This window comes from Castor canadensis, chromosome 12 (assembly GCF_047511655.1).
Source record: "Castor canadensis chromosome 12, mCasCan1.hap1v2, whole genome shotgun sequence".
Classification (NCBI taxonomy): Eukaryota; Metazoa; Chordata; class Mammalia; order Rodentia; family Castoridae; genus Castor; species Castor canadensis.
This window is the reverse complement of record NC_133397.1, coordinates 110,814,695-110,834,279: the sequence shown is the minus strand read 5'-3', so window position 1 is coordinate 110,834,279 and position 19,585 is coordinate 110,814,695.

Genomic DNA, 19,585 nt, shown 5'->3' with positions numbered 1-19,585 from the left:
ACCAAAAATCATATGTTCTCCCTCATATGCAGATTTTAGATCAAGGGCAAACACAACAAAGGGATTGGGTTTTGATCACGTGATAAAGTGAGAGCACACAAGGGAGGTATGAGGATACATAAGCCATCTAAAAAACTAGATATTATTTGTTGCCCTCAACACAGAGAAACTAAAGCAGATACTTTAAAGCAACTGAGGCCCATAGGAAAAGGGGACCAGGAACTAGAGAAAAGGTTAGATCAAGAAGAATTAACCTAGAAGGTAACACACACGCACAGGAAATCAATGTGAGTCAATTCCCTGTATAGCTATCCTTATGTCAACTAGCAAAACCCCTTGTTCCTTCCTGTTATTGCTTATACTCTCTCTACAACAAAATTAGAGATAAGGGCAAAATAGTTTCTGCTGGGTATCGAGGGGGTTGGGGTTGAGAGGGTGGGGTTCGGGTGGTAAGGGAGGGGGTGGGAGAAGGGGGAAGAAATGACCCAAACATTGTATGCACATATGAAAAAAAAAAAAGGATCCATAAAAAGCCCCAGCCTTCACCTCAGCAGGGAGCCACTGGTTTCTGGGCCCCACTGCACTGCTCTAGCTGCAGCCTTTTCTTTCTTTAATAAACCTACTTGTGTATGCGCACTCTCCATGTCTTGTTGAGTTTATTTAAGCTCAGCGAAGACAAGACACCCACATCACTGGCCTGTTACAGTTAGTAAGCTACTTTTATAAAGTTAATGTGTACAACTGTCTCAAAAGTTAACTAAAGTTCTAATCCCAACCATACCAAAATATTTTCTGCCTTAGGACTAAAGAAAATTTATGGACAATAATTTCAATCTGTTTCATTCTATCATGAATGTAATTTACATTTACCTCTTTTATAATTAGGTTTACAGACCCCTGTGTTCTTGTAGATTTCTTTTTAGAAAACATACTTGTTTCCCTATTCTTCTCAGTTCACAAATTGACTATATCCCCACGGCCTGATGTGAAAACTGACTGTGAGTGATGAGTTTTTATCAGCCAAGCTTACCTTGGTGTGATTTGGATTTGATAGTTAATTTTGTACTGGTTACAACAGTTCATAGCAAGATGTTTCCCTTTTAACACTCCACAGATTGTCTTCCTGCATATTGTTATTGTTTCAGTTTACATGTTTTGGTATCAGCCTCTTTGCCCAGTGCATAATAGTTCTGATGTTTGGATAGTTGGGTCAACATTCAGGACCAGCATTCCTTCTAGGAACCCTTGTTCAGGGGTGGAATAGTCTGACCCTTAAAGAGAACAATTGACTAGCAAGATTGGGTACCCTGCCACTTGTTTGGTCCTGAGACTGACAGAAACAGGTTGGAGGGGACATTTATGAGGCTTTCAAGACAAAAGGGGGATGCTTTGTGGATCTTGGAAGTTCTCATTTCTCTCTCCCAAGAGTAACTTTCCTCCCTTCCTTTTCCTCTCTCTCACTCTCCACCAGCCAGCATAGGGAAGTTCATTCAGGAGCCCTTGTGCAGAGGTGGAGGGGTGAAAGGATTTTCCCCCTTCCCTTTCCTTTCTTTCCACCATCCCACACAGGGGAAGCCAACATATTCTCTTGGCTGAATCCTTAGGTACTGGGAGATGCTTTTTTTTTTTTTTTTTTTTGCAGTATCAGGGCATGAACTTGGCCTACATGTTGAGCCACTCCACCAGCTCTCTTTGTGCTAGGTTTTTTGAGATAGGGTCTCTGAACTATTTGCCTGGGCTGGCTTTGAACCTCAATTCTCCTGATCTGTGCCTCCTGTGTAGCTAGGATTACAGGTGTGAGCCACTGACACCAAACTTGGGGGAGATGCTTTGATCCTGCTAACCAAAAATAAGATGACTATTTCTCTTCATAGCCCATTTAAAATTATTTACTCTTCTTTACATCCTGCCTAAATCAGTCCTTTACCAGACACAAAAAACCCTTAGGTATTTTTCTGATGACACTGAGAAAACTAAGTTTAAACTAAGTAAAAATTTCTAATACTGCTAATGCCTTGTATGTGTATCTAAATGCTATAAATCATTTACAGAGTTTAAAATGTACACACGTAAACAGCTATAGGTCTGTTATCTAAAGTATCTTCTAGCTAATAATGTCTTTGACATTTCTGCCCTTTATAACAAATGCTAAAAGTTCTGCCATTTAGGCCTGACATTTGTCTGTCAGATAAGCATTGGTTTACCTGACATCTGCTCATCAGATATACATTGTTTTATATATATATATATATATATATATATATATATATATATATATATATATATATATATAAAATATACAATTGAGCATCAAAACAGAGGCTAGTTAAAATTACTAACATTGCCTTCTTTTAACCATTAAAAAATTAGGATTTTTTAATCGCCAGTACTGACAACCACTAACTTATTACTTTACCTAACCAAAATTCAAGGTTTATTTTTTTTTAATTTTTTATTTTTTTTAGAACATAAAACAGAATGCTGGTATCGGGGGGCTACACATTCCTGGTGGGAAACGTGAGTGCCTACCTGAGCCAGAGTGTTTATTTTATTAGGTCAGTACAAGGAAAAGACTCAGGTAAAAATCAAGCTTTAACAATTCTTGATGCAAGGTAAAAGGAATGAGGTATGGTGGGCTGATTTTCCTAAGGCTAATGAAGCTTAATTACAGCACATCAGTTCTGGAATCAACAAGGCACGCAGGACACCTTATCTAAGGTACTGATTAGTCTGGCATCAAGGAGTCTCCTAACAGTTCTGGTACTTTGTCTAGTTTGGCATCAGGGGGCTGGTATGCAGACACAGCAGATTGTATCCTTCAAGGAGATGTGACATCAAAGGTCAAGACACCTAGGTACTGGGAAAATTACGGTAGAAGAGGCTGTGCAAACTTCTACATGGAGAGGCTGTGCAAACTCCATTATTCCAAGTAGAGGGTCATGTGTGGTCCCCAACAGTGGGAGATATTCTTCTATTTGATTTGAAACTATGCCCAAGGTGGTAGCAATTAAAACACTGTGAGCTTTGTCCAAAAAGTGACACAGACCAATACAACACAATAGAAAGCTTAGTAATGAACCCAAACATCTACAATGAATTGATTTTCAACCAAAGTGCCAAAAATGTACATTGGGAAAAGGAAATAACTTCAATACATTGTGTTGGGACCAACTGGATAGCCACTTGAAAAGAATGAAACTGGACCCTATCTCATACAACAAATAAGAATCAACTCTGTTAAAAACTTGAACATAACACTTGAGACCCTAAAACTGCCAGGAAGTGGAAGAGCTATACAATATTGATTTTTTTAGTGATGTTTTATACTTGGGAAGCAAAATTAAAAATAGGCAAATGGAATTACATCAAAATAAAAAGCTTCTGCATGACAAAGAAAAAAACATTAAGGTGAGGGACAACCTACTTACTGGAAGAAAATATATTTGAGATACACACCTCATAATTTTGGAGGTGTGGCCCAAGTGGTAGAGCACCTACCTAGCAAACAGGAAGTTATGAGTTCAACTACCAGGACCACCAAAAAAACGTACATATCTCATAAGGGAATCCTCTGGTAAACATTTAGTAAGAAGGCTGCTGGGCTAACCCTGCTCCAAAGTGCCTCTAAGAAGATGGGAGCTGGTCTGGGGAAGCAGGGGCCCTGAGTTCCATCTCCAGCAGCACCTAAGACCTGTGGCTTCTTGGCTGTCTACGCCCTGTTGGTTGTTGATACCAGGCAGTAGAGCTTCTTCATCCTTCTCTACCTCATCCACTCCATCTCCTTCCCTTGAGAGCCAGGAGGCTCAGTTGGACATGCTGCAGCTGGTTCTGGCTGGCGATGTCCAACTGATCCTGGGCCTCCTGCAATTCCCTGCAGACCATCTCAACAGGTAACTTGCCCTATACCACCTTGTGTGCAGGAGCAGTGTCCAGGAGCTGTGTCTGTATCAGAAGTCACCTGTTGATAGGTGACCATGCTACTGATAGGCCATCACGTACTGCTGCAGGTGGGTCAGGCATGGGTCTTGCTGCTTCTGCAGATGCTGAGCCTCTTGTCTACTCAGCTCCACCTTTACCTTCAATTCTGCCTGCATCTCTTGCAGCTGCCCCACGTTCTTGGCCAGCTCCTTCTTGACATGCTGCTCTGACAGCAGTGTACTAGTGAAATCCATGTTGTCATTGGTCAGCCTGATGAAACTACCCTGCTGCAACACCAGCTAATCCTTGAACCCATGCTTCTGCTGAGGCATGAGAATGATGGTCGTGCAGTCTTTGTCCATAGTCTCCAGCACTTTTTTGCACTTTTTTTTTTTTTGGTGTTTTAAGATGTCAGCTACCCACTCCAGTGCCAGCAGCTGTTCCTCCTGCCCCTGGTTCTCAACTTCTCATTTTCCTGCACCTGGGTGTGCTGCTGTCTTGCTAGGTTCTCCAGCTCTTTGCTCAGCTGCTAGGAGTCCTTCTGGAGGCATTCTTCTGCCTCAAATGGACATGCTGGTAGGGTTGGGAGGACAGACCCACCATCTGGCTCTTCAATTATGCCAACTGCTCTCCAGATTGGAAACCTGATGTATGCTTTGCACATTCTTGGCCCTCAAGGAGCAAATAAGCTCCAATACATGCTTCATATTCTGCTCCCACAAGGCACTCTCACCTTTCAGAGTCTCTAAATTCTGCTCTGTCTCCACCTGTAGATCTCTCTGGAGCTTTGTCAATGTCTTCTGGACAAAGACGGACAATGAGGATGAAATCCTGTAACGTGCCAGCTCCTGCAGCACAGGGCTAATGGTACAGCATGATCACGTTTCTCTTCACAGCATTTGATGGTGGTTCCAAAGTGCTTAGAAAATGCACATCACTGGACAAGGACAGATACACAGGTCTCGTCAGTCCCTTGGAGACATTAGTCATTCAGTGGGAGTGGTGCCTCTGCTCCTCAGTGCAGTCACTGCACTTGCAGAAATAGTCATGAGGCTGCTGTATCCTGATGCCCTTCAGTAGCAAGCATACTTCTGGCAGTGAGCTGCCAGGATGATGGGCTGGAATCAATCAAGGTCCTCCTCATAGTTGTGGAAGTCCTTCTCCTGCTGCTCCTGTACAGGGGTTCAAGGTCAGGGACTTGTTGGCCATCAAGGCAAAGTGGTTGAGGATGGCCACCATGCCCACACAGGCTTTGCTTATGGCAAACAGTAAGGCATCCTGTTGTGTGTCAGATTCTGTCCTTGAACTGCAGCTTTCTCACCTCCAGGTGCTCATTGCCCACCAACAGCTGCAGTGCTGCTGAATGCCTGTGAACTGTGAAGCTGAGTTTATGAATTTCTGACCCAACCCACTCCTATTGTGGTGTAGGATATGGATGTTGTTACCTGGACCAAAAAATGATGGCTTCACCTTGTTGGATCTGGTCTCCTTGGAAATCAAAAAAACTTCCAAGCCTGCCACAGGCTCCAGAGGCTTCCTGAGAGCAGATTCACTTTATGTGACGGCTGTGCTCTTCATCACAAGCCCGTAGACTGTCCTGAAATCTCTGGAAGAGAGGGACTGTGACTTGGAAGCATCCAACTATGCATGTTAGTTCTGATGACCTCATACCTCCTCACAAACATTATAGCACTGACATCACCCAACAGCAGATGTGAGGAACAGAGCCCTATGCTCCAAACACCTCTGACAATAGCTGCACCAGCACAGATAATCATTCAAACTCTTTGCATAGATTTCCCTGAATTTGTAGAATCTGAAATTCAAGTTGAAAAGTAACCATGTGGTAATTTCCTGATAATCTGTGTCACTGTACAACTTTCTTTACATCTAGCATAGTCAAGGAACGGGGTTCAATCCCCAGCACTGCCAATCTTTCTTTCTGTTTTGTAACGAAGCATAACCCAGGTGAATAGAATCTTCAATGTCAGGGCTCTCAGGCATTTTTATGCTGTGAAGCTCATCAGCTGTTCTGCTTTTTGTGATATCATCTAAGTATTTTTAAAGTGCAGGCTCTTTTTTGTGAAAAAAGAAAATCCTTTCTGTCCTCTCAGAGCTTGGTAGTCCTTGTCTTCCTGGAGGAATTTCTCACATTGAAAGCAGGCAGCAAACTTAGAAATGACAGTTCTGGTTTTAAATGTCCATGCTGACTTCTCAAGTCTTCAGAAGAATCCATCCCACAAAATATGATCTGCAGATTTTCTGAAATGATTCTCCAGCCTGATCCCCACTGCCTGATGCACCACTCGCCTGACTCCCGCCGCCTGCATCCCCAAAATTCAAGGTTTAAAATGTGATTAAACCATGGTTTACTTAAGTTTTGTCATTACAATTCTGATCCTTCAGGAGAGCTTACAGGAAGCCCATGAGAAAAATGATTGACACGTGCTTATCTATCAACCAAGATAGACATCAGTATTTTATTTTGTATTTTCCTTGTAAAGTTTTATAATTGTTGTCTGCTGACACTTTACAGCAATCTAAAGGTGGCGCTACATCCCCTATGGGACAATTAGATTTAATTAAGTTCAGCCCATGAGCCATTTTTTAAAAAATCTCTTCGTTGCTTAATTTGTCTGAAAGGTTGCATTGGCACTGACTTCTGATCGGTTCGATGTGTTACTCTTCTCCTCCATGGGACAAAATAGGACTTTCTGGACATTCTGAGAGAAGCCACTCCCGCTTAGATGGACAAAACTGCCAAACTGGCAGTGATGATTGTTTAGAGAAACTGTTTGAGGACACGACCCCTGAGCAGTTAGTGTCCCCCAATTTCTTAGAGGAACAGTGGCATTCAGCCAGGTGAGACAGTTCAAAAGGACTGCACAAATGAGGGGACTTCTCCATATTCAGATGGAGTCAATTATGCCAGACCTCTAAAAGTAACCAAAGCCGAGAGATTTTAAAAAGGGGCTCCTAAGCAAGTGATCTAATATTTGAGCCTTCTAGGCTTCTGGGAAAAGGAAAACTCATGTCTTCTACCAAAGTCTTGTATTTAAACACAGGCAATATTACATTCATTGGTATCTAACACTGTGAGTCTTCTTTCTGTACAAAACTGACTCATTGATGTTTATGCTCTAATTGGACTGGCACCTGCCTCCTGGTACACCTTGCCCTAATGTAGTCAGCCCTTAACTGCCCACTATAGTGACAGTCCAAAATAAAGGGTCGTCTAAGAGTTAAAAACAGCTATAGATATAAGTACCTACAGGCAAAGTAACCATAAGACTCTCTGTCACTTTTCTTAATGAAAAGTTAGATTCCTTAGCATTCCTGTTACACTGGACAGGGCCCCTTCTGATGCTCCTATCCTTGTCAATGTTCAGGTCATGTCTTGTAAATCATGTTTATCTCTTCCAGCATGAAAGCCTTTAGGACCCAAATCATGAGGCAACAAGGCTACCAATCTCTACAAATGAACAAGATCTCCATGAGCAACTCAGAGCTCCATGAGAAACCTTCATTGTAATAAGCAATTATTCAGACTCCTTGTGTCCAAATGAGCCCCAAGGGAAAGCAATAGGTGAGACAATTACCCCTTGTAGGTAGGGTCTTCTGCCCCTTGTCGGCTCAAAGCAGGTACTGAAGATGGACCCACCTTCAGCAGCCCCCCCAAAAAGAATTTTTTGGAATATTGTTTCTTAGGGAGAATTTGAGGCAGGGCAAATTAGAGAAAGTTTGGGACTCATAAAAAAAGTACTACATCTTAGATCAACCTGCTTGGACTCAGGAACTGCCCTCACCTGGGTGGGAACCACACATGCCCCTCCCTACTCATTGATCATAGGTTTTAAAAACACCCAAAGAGCAGAAACTTGCTCTCTCAGCTTCTAGCTTCCACCTGGACATTTCCCTTCCCTAACTTTTAATAAATTCCATTTACACCCAAGTCTTGCCATGGATTCTTCTCCATGGGACAAGAATTTGGATGTCTTCTGATCACAGACTGAACCAGTTTCATTAACAATTGTGTAGCCCAACTGCTCTCAAACTCAAGGCCTGCCTCAGTCTCCTGAGTACTAGGACTACAAGTATATGCCACCATGCCAGGCCCAAATTTTACTTTTTATTTTTATATTTTTATTTATGTATTTAATGAATTTATTATTATTTTGCAGTGGTGGGGATTGAAACTGGGGTCTCACACATCCTGGCATATGCTAAGCAAACACTGTCCTATGGAGTTACATTCCCAGACCAATTTTCAGACAGGGTCTGGCTAAATAACCCAGGCTGTATTCAGATTTGCCATGCAGTGCAGGCTGGCCTTGACTTTCTAATCCTCCTTCTCCAGCCTCCTGGATTGCTGGGATATTACAGGCATGCACTACCAGGCCTGGCCTTTATTAAAACTATTGAGAGTGGTGAAATGTCTTGATTTTCAAATGTGAAAAAGAATTTTTTTCTCTTTTTAAAATTTTTTTGGCAGAACTGGATCTTGAACTCAGGGCCTACACACTCACTAGGCAGGCACTCTTACCACTTGTCACAAATTCACCAGCCCTTTTTTGTGATTTTTTTTGGAGATAGGGTCTACTTGCCTGGGGCTGGCTTCAAACCCAAGATCCTTCTGATCTCTGCCTCCTGAATAGCTAGGATTACAGGGGTGAGCCACTAGCACCCAGCAGAACTTCTTTTTAAAGACAGAGGATTACCCAAACCTGCCTAAGGTAGTTATAGCTAGAGGATAAGATTAGGAAATAGAAGGCTGAGGGCATAGCTCAAGTGATAGAGTGCTTGCCTAGTGTGCACAAGTCCCTGGGTTAAAAAAAAAAAATGGCAGAATAGCACAGAGTTTTCAAGGTATTGTTATAAATATTTAATTCTACTTTATTTATGTATAGATGTATGCTTGTATTTAATTTATTTTGTGGTGCTAGGGCTTGAACCCAGGGTTAGGCTTGCTAGACTAGCACTCTACCACTGAGCTATATCCCCAGTCCAATATTTGTTTTGCTTTGTTTTTCTGGTGGCACTGGGGTTTGAACTTAGGGCCTCAGGCTTGCAGGCAGACACTCTACCACTTGAGCCACTCCTCCAGCCCCACAATCCAATATTTGGTACCACTTTAAAACTTCACTCATATGACTATTAAAATTTATCCCCCTTCCCCCCAAAAAATGTTTTTCATGTAGAAAAAAAAAAGAGACCCTGACAACTATGGTTTAAAAACCTTCAATGATTCCAGAAAGGTTTTGGCATGGGGTATTAAAATACGTTTTTTTGAGCACTTAAAGGAATTGACCCTAGCTGCCAATGTGGATCCATTAACAGCAAGTTCATCCACCCTACAAGTATTTGTGTACCTTCTGGGTTCCAGCGACTGTGCAGAGCACAGAGATGAAGCAGAAAACAAACCAGGCACATTCCTGCCCTTTGTGGAGTTCTGGTGAGGAAGACAGATAACAAAAACCAACATAATTGCAACCTGTGAAAGAAAGTACTAGTTTATGTGAACACATAATTAGTGGAAGAAGCCTGGATGGGAGAGGAGGCAGGGCTAGTGCAGTCCTCCATAAGGAAGCCTCACTTAAACTGAGCCCTGAGGATGAAGAGGATTGGTGGTTAAAACCTGGACAGTGCTGTAGAGAAATCCTGATGATCCCATTTGAAAATACACTAGGCAGCAACAATGGGCCATCCAGCTGTGCTAGAGGAATGGAGAAGAGGCTGAGGTGGCTAGAACAGTAAACAGAAGGGCAAGGGCAAGAATGAGGCCATCCAGGTAAGCAGGTGCCATATTGCACCAGTGATAGCTATTTCCTTCTTCAAAGTGATTACTGGACAGGGAGATCAGAGAATGGCAAGATGACTGATCAAAATGCTTGGGAAGAACCAATTTTCCATTCTACAGCTAAGTCCTGTCCAAGATCCACTCACTTCCCCTATCTTCTTCTTAAATTAAGCCACCACCATCTCTCCTCTGGGCTTTGCCACTAATCTTGTCATTCCCTATACAGCAGTTAGGGAGATCTAAAATCTAAACCACACCATTAGGATTCTTTGCTTACAATCCTTCAATGGAGTCAGGAGGTGGTGATGCACACCTATAATCCTAGCTACTCAGGAAATGGAGATCAGGGGGATCTCAGTTCAAGGCCAGTCCCTATCTCAACAAACTGAGGGTGGGAGCCGGGAAGGGTGCTAGAAGCGTGACTCAAACTGTAGAGCCCCTGCTAGCAAGCATGAAGCCCTGAGTTCAAAACCCAATACCACCAAAACAAATAAACAAGTTGGGCATATAACCTCAGCTACAGGAGAGTGGATAGGGGGCTCTCTTTCTGGAGCTGGCCCTTGGGCCAAAAGCTCAACAACCTATCTGAAAAATAACAAAACAAAAAAGGGATGGAGGCATGATTAAAATGGTAAAAGCCCTTGCCTAGCAAGTGAGAGGCTCTGAGTTCAAACCCCAGCTTTACAAAAAAAAAAAAAAAAAAACCTTCTAATCAGGGGAAGATGGGAGGAGGGCAATGAGAGACTAACAGGGAGGCAAATTTGATCTAAGAACATTACATACATGTATGGAAATATCACATGAAACACCTTTGTACAATTAATATACGCTAAATTAAAAAAATCCTTCATTGACTTTTCATTTGTCACAGGTTGGGTCCTCTACAGAGGCAGAGGTCAAGTGTGAGATTAGAGATATTTATGAAGGTTTAGTATTTTTGAAATAAAGGGGAGGAAGCAAAATTGGGTAGAGGAAGAAATGAGTGATGTACTCCCAACAAAGCCTTGGCCAGTCCATGTGGGAGCCCAGAAACAAGCATGTCCATCAGAATTGATCAGCACATCTGATCAGAATGACTGGGGCTTTGTTCACACCCCTGCTCACTCACACTGTAGATGCTGACTGCCATCAGAAGCAGATGTCCTTAGGAAGTAGGGCTCTCAGCAGGACATGGCTCAAGCCTGTAATCCCAGCACTTGGAAGACTGAGATCAGGAGGATTGTGGTTTGAGGCCAGCCTGGGCAAATAGTTTTCAAGAGACCCCATCTTCAAAAAAAACTACAGTAAAATGGACTGGAGGTGCAGCTCGAGTAGTAGAGCACATGTTTTACAAGTGCAAAGCCTTGAGATCAAACCTCAGTTCCAGAGAGAAAGAGAGACTAGACTGCAAAATGTATTTACATGTGTTCTCAAAGCAGGCAAAACTCTTCTGTGCTGTTCAATTCCTGACTAGGGTTGTCTTTAGGAAGGAGGATGGGGCAGGTTTTTGGAGGGGCATGAAGAAGACCTTGGAGATTCTGATAACACCTATGCCTTGAACTGGTGGTTGTTCCATGGATCAATAATGAACTTGCACTTGCACTTCGGAGCTGTGTGAGTTATGCAGGTATATTACATATCAGTTTTAAAATTAATAGTAACAGAGCCCGGGAGATTTATTTCATTAAATGCTCACATATGGTTTCTGAATTCGAATGAAAGAATTTTAATATTTTGCCAGTTAAGATTATACTTGATGCTGATTTAGAGTAAGTAATCTTGATTGTATTTCCATGACTTCCTTTGATCTCTTGGTTCACAGGGATTTTTTTTTTTTTAATTAGAATGGCTGCTGAACAGGCTTTAATACCTATTGCTGCAGGGATGTGGGGTAAAGAGTTTTTTCATGTACTGTTATGGAAATCTAAAATCTCTTGAACTATTTCCCCAGGGTAGCTTCAAACCACCATCCGCCTGATTTCTGCCTAAGGGCAGAGTTCACATCTTATCTTCAGGCCCTGTTTGTCTGCTTTCTTATTATTTGGGGTTTCTTCCTGAGAAAAAATTCCTGACCTGGCAAAAATTCATAATAATTACTCAGGAGAAATGACAAAACAGTAACAAACAAAAAATATACTAATGAGGTTGGGGAAAAAAACCTAAGAACCTGGTGATGATGGGAGAGAAGTCTAAAGATCTGTGGAAGACCCACCCAGGAGCTTTTGATGTTTGAGCAATTATTATCTTATTATTCTTCCTGCTATAGACGTAACTGCACTTTATGTAACAGGATGTTTAAAAAGATTAAAGAGAATTTGTAGTAGGGTTCTCAGGTGATAAGAGTTCCTAGAATATATATTTAGGGACGTTTAAAATAAAAGTTCCTGTACATTCTTGGAATAAACCATCTATTTGTTTTTCTTTTATTAAAAGAAACAAGGAAAATTTGGATTGCAATATGGCAGCTTCCTCAGCAAATGATATTGGAACGAGAGAGCCAAGATAGGTTAGAAGACGGTCAATGTGTGGCCCCAGCTGCATCTTAATTAGCTTTGAGCTTATTAAGCTTCTTTTTTTGACTATAATGTCAAAATGTTTCATTTAGACATTATACAAGTGCTTGGGATTTATTTGGGTTTAACCCGTCTATCAGAAAATGGATTTTCTATTGTCCAGGATGGAGAGTGGTGTGGAATTTGTGACTGCAGTCATCCAATTTGGAGATGAAAGTTAATTTTTCTTTTTTTGACTGGAGAGTTTATGGAATTGAAGTTGAAATGAATTGAATTGACTTTGTGGTAAAAGAGCATTCAATAAGTATGTCAAGCAGAGAGTCACTCATGGGTACTCAAGCTTTCTGCCATGTGGGCTGCAATCTTATCTTACAAGCCAGACTGGCACTGGCATCCCATAGAGAGGTCTTGATGGGCATATCCTCAGATTTACTGAGGGGGCCATGAATTAAGTGCTTGCTAATTCCAATCCTTTCTCCTAGCCAATGTAAGCTTATACCTAGCAGACTTGTACTCTGTCCTGATGTATGTGTGTATCTAGACAAATATATCTATATCTATCTATCATCATCTATACATCTATATTTTGGTGGTACTGGTGTTTGAACTCAGTACTTCACACATGCCCTCAGCAATCTGGGTTTATTTTTTCTGAACATTTTTTCTGTTTAAGAATAAGCTGTAGACAAGGTGTCCCTTTCCTCTAAGAACTTCAGTGTATATTCCCTAAAAGTAAGCCTGTTACGTGCTAGTGTGAAATGTTGTGGGCAGGTGTTGCAGGTTCTTGCCTCCATAGGCAGAGAACTGGCTCGTGATAGGCAGCTGATTGACTCATGAGACAAGGCTGGTACACAAAGTAGGATTTATTAGAGAGAAAGGAAAGGCATTTGCTTTTATAATCACAGTACAATTATGAAAATTAAGAAATCAATACTGATTCAATACATTTTCTTTTTTCCTGCAGTACTGGGTTTTTAACCTAGCCATGCCCCTCAGCCCTTTTTGTTTTGCATTTTGTTTTTGAGAGAGGGTTTTACTAATGTTGCTGGGGCTGGCTCTGAACTCCAGATCCTCCTTTCTCTGCCTTCCAAGTAGCTGGGATTACTGACATGAGCCACCACACCCAGCTCAGTAATATTTTCTAACCTATGGACTTCATTCAAATTTTGTTAAAGTGTCTCAATAATGTCAATTATAGTAAAAGAAATTCCAGATCATGCATTGCATTCCAGTTGTTGAGAATTTTTTCTTCCTTTCTTCCCCCCTTCCTTCCTTCCTTCCTTCTTCTTTTTGTGGTAGTGGGGTTGAACCTAAGGCCTCAGGCATGCTGGGTTGTGCTCCTCATTGTTCTTTAGACTTTAATCTAGAACAGGTTTTCTGCATTTTCTCTTTCGTGACTTTGACAGACAAGTAATTTTGTAGAGTGTTTGTAGGGTGGGTGTTCTGAAGCATCCTCGTGATCGCACTAAGGTGAAGTGTTCTCAGAATCCAGAAGTGACGCTGTGATCTGTACTTACTTGTAGGAGGCCCTTGATTTGTCCCATGACGGCTAATGGTCATTTCCCTGCCTTGGTTAAGGCCATTTCTGCCAACTTTCTCCACTTCAAAACTTGTAGTTTTTGTTTCATAGTTAGCAAGTGTTTTGTTGGGAGATACTTTGAAACTATGGAAGGACCTTTTTCCTTATTAACCTATTTTTTTTTTTTTTGGGAGTGCTGGGGTTTGAACTCTGGGCTTCACACATGCTAGACAGGAGCTGTGCTACTTGAGCCACTCCCCTACTCCCTCCCCACACTTTTATCCACTAGTTTTATTTATTTTACTTTAAGTTTTAAATGTTTTGGCAGTACTAGGGTTTGAACTCATGGCCTTGCTCTTCTTAGGCAGGTGCTCACTCTACCACTTACACCAAACCCCAGACCTACACACTAGTTTTACATCCAATGATGATTCTTGACCAAATTAACCTTGATGGTTGCCAAATAGAAATTTTATAATCCCATCATTTTTTTCTATAATTTTTACATGGCATTCTAGTAAGAAATATTTTCTCACTAGGTGTGGCAATGTGTGCCTGTAGCCCTAGCATTTGGGAGGCTGGGGTAGGAGGATCATTTGAACTCACGAGTTCAAAATCAGCCTGGGAAACATAGACTCCATCTCAGAATAAATCATGTTTTAAATAATTAAAAAAAAGACTGCCTAGCAAGTATGAGGCCCAGAGTTCAATCCCCCAGAACTACTATGGAAAAAGAAGCAAATAAATTAAGAAAAAAAGAAAGAAAGAAGCTTTGATCCAAGCACCAGTGATTCATATCTGTTGTAACTCTAGCTACTTGGGAGGCTGAGATTGGGAGAATCATGGATGAAGGCCAGCCTAGCCAAGACCCCTATCTCTAAAATAATCAGAGCAAAATGGACTGGAGGTATAACTCAAGCAGTAGAGCACCTTCTTTGCTGCACAAACTTGAAATCCTGGTCCCACACACAAAAGATAGAATTATAGAGACCTTGTTTTGTTTGTTATCTGCTTAGCTATTTATCCCACTATGAACTCATAGACTCCTATAGTATTCAATGGATTTAATCTATTGTTGACAGTATTTATTATGATGCTCACATTGTCACTGATTTGGAAAGTGGGTGTCTCTTCAAGCTGTCCATTTTACAAGGCTCCCAAACTCTTTGAGCTTCCTAATTTTATGACACAAGATATTCCCATGTTATCTTGTATATTCCTAACACCAGTCCTGAAATCAGCCATTTCTGTAAGAAACCCTGGTTCCTTTAGTGGAGAATAACATTTGGAAAGATCTTGGTTATAGATGTGCCAATCTGTCCTGGGTTGTCCTGCATAGGCCCTGTTGGGATTGGCTACTTCACAATGCCATTCACACTTCTAAAGCCATGTGTCAGAGTTCACTCTGGCCTCTTCCATTCATTGTATGTAACTGCCATCATTGCCAGTGAGAAATCTGTATAACTACTGTCTTACCTACTACACTCAACAGCCCCTGCACCCTTCCAGCACCTTCCTTCCTACGTAGTTCAGTTCAGTACAACCACTGAACATGTCCACACCCTGGTGGTAGGCTCAAAGCACCTGATGTCATCAATGTCTGCAATATACAGCCAGTGCTCCCTCAGGTCCAATGCTGCTCTGCTTCCTTTGGGGCCATAGAGCTAGCTGCTTTGGCCCATAAGGTCTTCTATAGACATTACAGTTGGCAAAAGTACTCTTCACCCCAACTTTGGTCTACACAGAGATGTGGCCAATCTGAAAGAGCCACTTTAAAGCTCTGATGTCTCACAGGTTGTACAGAAACCACTCTTTAGGGTTTTACCTGTCCTTTTTAATTTTAGAATCATGAATCTGGTCTGTGCTAATTCTCTTCTCTTTTCCAGTCCTGTCCTGTGGTCCACTCTCCATTAGGATGACTTCTTCCCTCAAGATGAACTCCCAACGCATGGAACCTTGGCAGGCAGGTCCTCCACACATCAATGCCAGAGTGTGTTGACTTAAATTCTCAAAACACAGCCATCAGGTCTGTTACCCTCTCAAAGTATCTGCATTAATGTAAGAGGTGTTTAACTGTGTTTGCTGAAAAGTGCTGACTCCTTACTCAGGCCCACAAATTAACTGAAAACAGGAGTCACTTGTCATCTCTCCTCCATTCTGTATCTGTCTTTGCTCTAAGCCTTTCTCTCTGCAGTCACTTTATACCCATCTTGAAATTAAGGAAGAACAGGAAGGATAGATGATAACATCTTCATGGCAAGGGGCAGAAACTACCCTCAACAGTAAACTTTCCTCAGGATGGCCCACCTGCCAGTTGACAATAGATCCAGATAACAACTCCAGAACCTCTCCTGGAACCCTTGAACTGAGATAATGGTCAACCAGAACACACCTGGGACTGGGACTGTTTAACTATGCATACCTTTGTCCCCTGCCCCCATTTCTTTTGTTTAATCTATAGCTCATGTCTGTACCCCAAAGATGACTGAGAATGGGCTGAGTGCTTACTCTGCCTCTTCCCACAGCATATCCCAAGCCACGTAATAAATCTCCTTTCTCTGCCTTCACTATGTCTCTTTACTTGGTGTTTAGGGGTAGGTAGCCAGATCTAGCATATAGAATCTCAGGAGTTTGGGCCTTGGGTTTAAATGTAACTAGTCTTTGAGTAGTTAACTTAATAGCTGGGGAAGGGTGTTAATGATATCAAGGTTATCAACTCTTAGCATCACTATTATTATTATTTTATTATGGTCCTGGGGATTGAATCAGAGTTTCAGAATTGCTTAATTTGGAAGCGCTCTTGAAGACAGAAGGCTATACCATGGTGGCAGCAGCACAAAAGAGACTGCAATTCCATCCCTGGAAATTGATCCAAGGAAAAGAACGTTATGATCCCAAGAATTTGATCCAAGAAATGAACTCCTTTAGGGTTCTCCTGACTGATGGGAGAGCAGGGAGGCTGGAGAGCTTTCAGTTTGAAGACCACCCTGAGCCACATTTGATCACAATGATACTATTGTTCATATTGTCTTAAAAATGCAAGATGTAGACGTTAAATTCTTTTACAATGTGCTAATCCACGCCTAATAAATCATGTCCTCATTTCTCCTTTCTGAGTGAGTGCATCTCCAGGAGAACTGGCCAGGGTGACCGAATTAGCTGATGGTTGTGAGTCTAAAGAGCCTCAACTAACTGGTGGGGATTAAGGCTAAGAGAGACTGGGGGCATGGCTCACGTGATGGAGTTGATGGAGTGCTTGCCAAGCACAAGGCTCTGATTCAATCCCCAGGACCATAATAAAATAATAATGACAGTGATGCTAAGAGTTGATAACCTTGCTGTCATTAACACCCTTCCCTAGCTTTTAAGTTAACTACTCAAAGGCCAGTTACATTCGGACACTATTAGTAGGTGGATATTTAAGAATATGCTATCACTTGAATTAAGCATCTTCTGATTACATTAAAGATGTAAATGCAAGACCGATAATTCTGAATTAAAGCCAGAGTATATGAAATCATCAGCATTACAGATATTAACAATAGATGGTCTATTATGGCTACTGCAATTTTTCCTTTACTAAACTAAAATTAAGTTTTATGAGGGACGGAGGCTTGTTTTGTTCCCTGCTCTATTCTCAGTATATGTGTTAAGCATATATTCTTAACACATAGTAGGTCTTTAATAAATACTTCTTGTAGGCTGGGGGAGCATTGCTCACACAGTATAGCACCTGCCTAGCAAGCATGAGGCCCTGAGTTCAAACTCCAGTACCTCCAAATAAATAAATATCCAATCAATCAATGAATAAATACTTGTTAAACAAATGAAAACATTTTGTGGCATAATAGGAGGAAATAAAAAATTATTAAACTAAAACCTGAAGGAACTAATGCCAAACAGTAGTAGAGAATATGACTGCTAAGAAATGTTAGGTCCCTAGCATCCTTAGGGTCGGTGGAGAATCCCAAGGCTCTCATCAAAACCAGACCCCCCCTGATTTATGACCACTTGCAAAACTCCTCTGCTTGTTTCCCTGCTTGCAAAATCACAGGAACTTCCTGTTTATCACAGATAAGCAGGGGCCAGTGGCCTGGCTGTTCTGTGGGAGGAACACCCTCCCTCCCTCATGGTGCAGCCCCTCCTATAAAGTCCCCTATCCATTCCAGCTGAGCTGCTGCACTATGAACCCGAGAGTCAGCCTGGCAGTCTGGCCCCCAATAAATCTTTCTTTTCTACATGTGGCATGGTCATTATTCGGCAGTTCCTTACATCTAGTGCCAAAACCCGGGAGAGGTTAACAGGATGCTCCTGCCCTGGGCTGGTCCCTTGGCTTTCATGTCCTGCCCTCTCCCAGATCCAGACTGCTGAATTGACCCCACATGTCTACGGACTGTGGATCTCAGACCTTACTGCCTTGCCGGCTCTCTCATCCACCATTAGCCTCTCTTCCACTGCTCTCCGCCTGACCTGCTCCTATCCTCAGACTCAGTAAGTGTCACCCTTCTTGGGGCTGCCTGCTCTCTCTTGGTCTTGGAAGTTGTAGCGCTACATCAGGTATGCCTTCTACACCTGCTGGGGCACCCTTCTGCTTAGCATGGGGACGCCTGGTTAACCAGTTGGACATTCTCTATGGACGTCACACTTGGGAACCCGTTCAAGTGACACTTCCCCTCCCTCTCACACTCTCTCTCTTCCTTTCTCTCTCTTTTGCTCTCCTTCTCTATCTTCCTTTCCTCCACCTAGGGTGAGAGCTCGACAGTCCCTCCAGTTTATTTTGACCAAACAGCAACTGGATGATTCTAGTCTCTTTGCCTGAGTCTTGACCTAGAAGGGAAGCTAGATCTTGACCTATATCTATATTGGCCTGATGAGTAAACTCATCGAGGCACATATCTCACTCTCTCGTGCTCTCACTTTCTCTGTCTCTCTGTCTCTCTCTTTTCTTCCAACTACATTATGGGGACTCCACACTCTAAATTAGACGCATCCACGCCCCTGGATGCCTTCTGTGCTTCCTCAGGAACCTTGGTCTCCAACACAATATAAAACCTAAGCAACTGATTTATTACTGCAACACTGTTTGGCCTCAGTACAAGCTAGACAATCAATCCCAATGGCCTGAAAATGGTGCTTTTGATTTTCACACACTTATAGATCTTGACAATTTCTGCCATCACAATGTCAAGTGGTCCAAAATTCCATATGTCCAAGCTTTTCTCTCTCTCCACTCTGGGCCCTCCCTGCTCCAATCTTGTAAAGCCATTCAAATCCTCCTTGCCAGCGACAAGCCCCCCTCAAAATTCAACTCTACCTGACCCCTCTCCTGAAGATTCTTCCCTTACTTGTGACCTCACAGGCTCTGTCTGGCCTCCTCCCAACTCTTCTTCCCACCAGTCCTCTACACCAATCTCTTCTCCCACCCCATCCTCCCATAGCCCAGACCCCCCTTCTTCAACCCCTGCTGGCTCTCCTGAACATCTGTCACCATATTCTCCTTCCACAGTAGTCACTATTGACCCTGAGCCATCGGCTCCTCAGGGACCAACACCACCAACATTGCCCTCGGCCCCTGCTACAACTTCACCCTTCTCCTCCCCACCTGAATCCCATACCTCCTCCCATACCTCCTCCCAAGCACACCCAGCCCATCTATATCCACTCTGGGAGGCAGTAGGAGCTGACGGCATTATCAGAGTTCACGTGCCCTTTTCCATGACTGACCTTTCTCAAACTGAAGAGACTTGGCTCCTTCTCGAATGACTCAGCCTCCTATGTTAAAGAATTTAAATACCTAATCCAAGCATATGATATGACTTGGCATGATATATATGTTATTCTTTCCTCCACTTCAACCTC